The sequence below is a fragment of the Anarhichas minor genome, unplaced genomic scaffold, assembly GCF_050575085.1.
Source record: "Anarhichas minor isolate MPS153535 unplaced genomic scaffold, ASM5057508v1 ptg000024l, whole genome shotgun sequence".
In the NCBI taxonomy this organism is placed as follows: domain Eukaryota; kingdom Metazoa; phylum Chordata; class Actinopteri; order Perciformes; family Anarhichadidae; genus Anarhichas; species Anarhichas minor.
The window spans coordinates 411,501-417,500 of record NW_027466470.1 but is presented as its reverse complement, the minus strand read 5'-3'; the positions used below and the strand labels follow the sequence as shown (position 1 = coordinate 417,500).

At 40.2% G+C, this 6,000-nt stretch overlaps 1 pseudogene; it reads left to right on the top strand.

Moving 5' to 3' along the window:
• The window catches only part of LOC142956771 (cytolytic toxin-alpha-like), an 8,396-nt pseudogene extending 3,014 nt beyond the window's left edge, over positions 1–5,382 (top strand).
• The last annotated feature ends 618 nt before the right edge of the window (positions 5,383–6,000 follow it).

Sequence of the window (6,000 nt, the reverse complement as noted above, 5' to 3'; positions counted from 1 at the left end):
GGACAGCCTCACTACGGTGCTGCGACAGCCAGAGAGACCTGATGTCATTAAGTGATTGCCGTCAGAATCTAAGAAGAATTTCAACAAAAATATCAGAAATGTTTTGAAGATTACAGACCCTACCTTTAAATCTCTGCCAACATAAAGTCTTTTCACAAAACCAAGTTTAATTTGTCTGTGTCCACAACAACAGACCTGTGGTCATTTCTTAATGCTCATACAACTATCTGAAAATATTTAGCTTTTAAAAGAAAGCTGTGTATATATATATATATATATATTTCATTTAACACATTTCATTTAACTGTTGGCATATATATGTTAACGATCGGAATGTTATGTTAATGTGTTTATAGTAATATTGTGTACTTTTTCTTTATTTAGAGTTTTTTCTGGCAACATTGTTTGTTTTAAACTGTCACGCCAATGAAGCCACATTTCATTTAACTGTTGGCATATCTAACTTATTCATTTTTAAGTTCTTGTTGTATACTATGTTGGAGTTTGTACAATAAGAATTATTAACATTCTGTTTTTTCCAGATCAGACTGAACGATGGACTCCGAAGCCAGCGGGACGATGGAGGTGGCGGCGCTCGGCCGACCTTTTAGCCTCGGCATGTTGTACGACTGCCGCAAAGACTCACTGGTCCCTGGTAAGAATTGAGATGTAAAGATACTTAATGCATTACAACCAAACGTTCTGTATTTAAAGTCATATTCAGCAATGTTACATCTCAGATCTTTTAACCAGTCTTGTAGGACGTAAGAACACCTTCTCCTGTCTGGTTGGTTCTGGAAGCTGAATTAGATTTTTCCTTGTTATTTTGCAGGAATGACATTGTGGGACCGTGAGGACCTGATAAGTCATATTGGTGAAAGACCACAGAACTATAATGGTATTGAGATAGTTGCATCTGAATCTATTGCAGATAAATCTTCAGCACTAAATGTTGAAGCATCACTGAAGACCAGTTTCTTAGGTGGACTGGTGGAGGTTGGAGGATCGGCCAAATACCTGAACGACAGTAAGACTTCCAGAAATCAGGCCAGAGTAACACTGACCTACAAAGCTACCACAAAGGTCAAAGAACTGTCCATGAATCATCTTGGAAGAGGCAATATGAAGCATCCAGATGTCTTTGATAAAGGATTAGCAACACATGTAGTCACAGCTATTCTTTATGGGGCACAAGCCTTCTTTGTCTTTGACCGTGAGGTGTCTGAAAATGAAAATAGTCAAAAGATTGAGGGTAACTTGAAGGTGATGATCAAGAAGATTCCCTGCATTAAGATATAAGGTGAAGGTTCCCTGAAGATGGAAGACAAGGACAGAGAAAATGTTGAGGAATTCTCCTGCAAATTCCATGGAGACTTTTCTCTTGAAAAGAATCCCGTATCCTTTCAGGATGCAGTACATGTCTACCGAAGTCTGCCAAGACTGTTGGGAGCCAACGGAGAAAACGCCGTACCAATGAAGGTGTGGCTGTTGCCACTGACAAGTTTAGATTCTTCTGCTGCTAAACTTGTACGTCAGATAAGTATAAGATTAGTTCAAGAATCCCAGAGTGTCCTTGAGGACTTCAGTGAGCTGGAAATCAGGTGCAATGATGCATTGAGAACCACCACTGCACAGAAGTTCCCACAGATTTGCAAAAAGATTAAAACCGTTAAAGAGATGTGCTCTAAGTTCAGACTGGAACTCCAACAAACCTTGGCAAAGAAACTTCCATCAATCCGAGGAGGAGGAGGAGGAGAAGAGGAGGCTGTGCTCGCAGAGATTCTGAAGAAAAGACGTTCTTCTCCTTTCAACAGCAACAACCTGAACGAGTGGATGGACTGTAAAGAGAGAGAAATCAACACGTTAAAGTCTTTCACCAACATGATGAAAAACACTAAGATCGTTCCATCTCAAAATGATCTGTACAAAGAAAGTCTCAGTGCAGAACATGTGGTGTGTTTTGTCTTCACCTCATTGGGAAGTGCTGAATCGTACCTCTCAACCTTATCAAACTACTTAAGACAAACACCAGACAACTCTCAAGATGCTCACACTCAGGATGTAGAGAAGGAACAATGGTTCCTTTCCAACAAAGTAGTAGATACATTGAGGCAAAAAGCAAAGCTCTTCAGTGATTTTGCAGAAGCCAACAAGGAGAACAAGAACATTAAGTTCTTGACCTTGGGATTAACAAATGAGGCACAGAAAGGTTTAAGCATCTACCTTTATAAAGACGGCTTTTCTGTCAGTGAGAACTTTGAGCCACCTTCAAAGCCTGAAACAGGAACAGTAAGTGACACAAACCACAACAGTGTGACGATGAAGATTTCTCCACCCAAATGTGGAGCAGAGAACATCACCTCCTACTCTGTTGAGTACTGTGGCAGTGGAGAGGATGGATGGAAACAGAAGACGGCATCCAGAGATGAAGAAGTCACAGTGAGCGATCTGAGTCCTAACACAGACTATGTGTTCAGATGCAGAGCAGTGACCTCAGCAGGTGTTGGGCCAGCCTATGAAGTCAGTGGTTCCATTAAAACCTTACCTTGCAGCCCTCCTGGAAAACCTCGAGTTGAACCAAACTCAAGTGAGATATCAGTCAGCTGGGAGAAACCTGCTGAGCTTGGACAAGATGTCCACATTTTGAGCTACATCGTGGAGTACGCCGAAACAGACAACGGGGGGAAAGAGGAAGATCTCCAATGGAACCAAATAATGTCAACGGCTGAAAAGGCGATCATTTCAGGACTTCAGTCAGAGACAGAATATGCTGTCAGGGTCAGATGTGATTGTGGTGTAGCCGACAGAAGCAAAGAAAGCATCACTGTTAAAGTCTGCACAACAAAAAGTGAAGTTGAAAGTATCGTAGAAATCGTCAAAAGAGGCAGCGAAAAGATGTGGATGTGGATGGATGCAGAAGATTCAGTTTCGGCAAAGAAAGCATGAGGCAAAATCGCACAATAATGCTTCTTGGAGCGACCGGATCAGGAAAGTCTACTCTGATCAATGGAATGATCAACTACATTGTTGGTGTGGAGTGGAAGGACGCTTTCAGATTTCAATTAGTTGATGAGGATCAGTCTAGATCACAAGCTGAAAGCCAGACCTCTGAAGTCACTGTGTACAAAATCAACCACCAGGAGGGATTTAAAATCCCTTTCTCTCTGACTGTCGTTCACACTCCAGGATTTTGAGAAACAGAAGACATAGAAAGAGACGAGGAGATCACAGAACAGCTACGTAATCTCTTCTCTGCTGAGCATGGTGTCAGTGACATTGACGCTGTGTGTTTTGTAGCTCAGGCTTCTTCAGTACGACTCACACCAACACAGAAATATGTGTTTGATTCTGTGCTCTCAATATTTGGCAAAGATGTCGCAGAAAACATCAGAATTCTGGTGACATTCGCAGACAGCCAGCAACCACCAGTTCTAGAGGCGATCAATGCTTCAGGTGTCCCGTGTCCTAAAACAAACAAAGGGCTGCCGATTCCCTTCAAATTCAACAATTCAGCGTTGTTTGCAGACAACAAATCATCTGCAGCAGACGTGAGTGATGAAGATGAAGATGGAAGCTCTGATCAGATGTTTTGGAACATGGGGACAAAAAGCATGAAGAGCTTCTTTGTTGCTTTGAATGTCATAGAAACCAAAAGCTTGAACATGACGAATGAAGTCCTCAGAGAGAGAAAGAAGCTCGAGAATTCAATTGAAAATTTGCAGAAGCAGGTTAAACTTGGGTTAGCTAAGGGTGAGGAGATAAAAGAGACGGCTGAAAAACTTAAAGAGCATGAGGCAGAGATCAACAGAAATAAGGAATGTAAGGAAGAAAAGTACCTGAAAGCCTCAGAGGCTAAGACACCTGTTCAGGCATTGATTGGAAAACTGAATGCTGAATATAAGCGTGTCCAGGATGATGTGGTGCAATTGATGCAGAGGTCTGCTGAGTGTCTAAACAGACTTAAAGAGATAGCACTGAAGCCAAATCCTCTCTCCACTCCAGAGTACATTGACATGCTCACTGAGGGAGAGAAAGCTGAGGCCAAGCCAGACTGGAAGAAACGAGTTCAGTCTCTGATAGACATGAGAAGAAAGGCAGAGTTCTTGGCCAAAGTAGAGAAACTCCTCCATCCTCGTGACGAGGTCTAAACTAATTCCATCAAGACCCAGACGAGACCCACTCTGTATATAGAAATTAGGAATACACGATCCGCCTTTTTCAGGCCCACTACCGATAAACTTATTAATACTTATTCTTGGGCATCGGCCGATGTCGACTTCTGATCTGAAACCAGTTTTTAATTAATAAGATGTATGCCTCACTATGTGGAAGTGACGAGGATTATTCTTTAATGTGTAAGAAACCATCAGGTCTGACTTAAACATTGCTTTATTAACTTTGTAAATCAAATGTAATGAATAAATACATAGATATAAATGTACTGGAGTTCTTTAAATCAAAATAACGGTCACCGATACCAACCAGGCCCATTGTCTTCAATACCAGATCCAGCTGTTTGAGTCAGTATCAGACCGATATCACTGAGACACAAACAAGAAGAGTTCAATAAACTTCACAGGTTTACATTCTGACGTTGAAACCTTCAAATAATAACTGAGAGCATAACTAGATCTAAACAGACGCCACCAAGACAGAGAGGAGCTCCATTCAGACACAGAGAACCAACAGAGAACCAAACAGGACGGAGACGTAATGACTTTGATGAAGGAAAGCTAGAAGATGAACTTCAGAGATAAAGACTGAAACTTCTTCAACAGTTATTTGCATGTTGTTAAAACCAAAAAGGTAAACACAGATGTACATGTGTGGTGATGAATGATTTAGTGAGAACACATTTTGTGCTGCAACCGTTATCTTCCTGACTCCATCACCACCAATGTAAACGTTTAAACCTGCAGCTTTATTAACTTAATGATTTATTATATTGATGTGTATTGAATTACATGTTATTGTCCTGTAATAATAATGAGGCTCTTACTGAACGATGGAGGAATTACAAAACAATACAAATTATTATTGTAAAATATATTTTCATCAGAAGAACAATTTTGAGTAAAAAGAAGTTAAAGAAGAAGGAAGAATGAAAGAGTTGAGAGAAAGAAGCTGAACGCCTCAGAGACTAAAGACACATGTACACATGTACACAAGCTTGTAAAGATCAACTCACAACTATTACATCTTTATGTTTTTTTATTCTATTGGACCAGTTTACATTGTTTTATCTAATATTAAGTTTAATTAATTGTAGATTTGAAAACATGAATCTTTTATTTTCTCCTCATACTGATGTGTATTGACTCATATTCTGTTGTCCTGTAATGTGATGACTTCTACTGAAAGATGGAGAAATTATTAAATAATGAACAATTCATTAATGTTATTAAGCAGTTATTACCAAGTGTGGTCTGTTGTCACTTAAAATGTCTTATTCAGCATTCGGTTGTGTTGAGCTCCACCCAAAACATGATGGCGACGGCCAAAAACCAAGAGACTCGTTAGAGATGAATATTTAACGCTAAATTGTTTGCTATTCGTCTCATGTTGTGCAACTAACGGTTTAATCCGTTAAAAAACCGTGGCTCACTGGGTTAAGAGGGTTGTCTGGTAACCGCAGGGTCAACGGTTCGATCCTCGACTGGGACGTGTCACATGTCGTAGTGTCCCTGAGCAAGACACTGAACCCCCGGCTCCCCGGGCGCCTGTCATTGGCAGCCCACTGCTCCCTATATACAGGGATGGGTCAAATGCAGAGGTCAAATGTCCCCTTCAGGGATCAATATAGGATAATACATTTTTTTTAAATTAAATTAAACATATCTTGAGTGGTTGAAAATGATAAAGATTATTCATATATAACTTATCAAAACGAGCAGCAATAACAAAGTAGACATAAAAATAATAAATGTACAACGGCAGGTACACACACACACACACATGTATATGTGTGTATATATGTATGTGTGTGTACGTGTATGTATG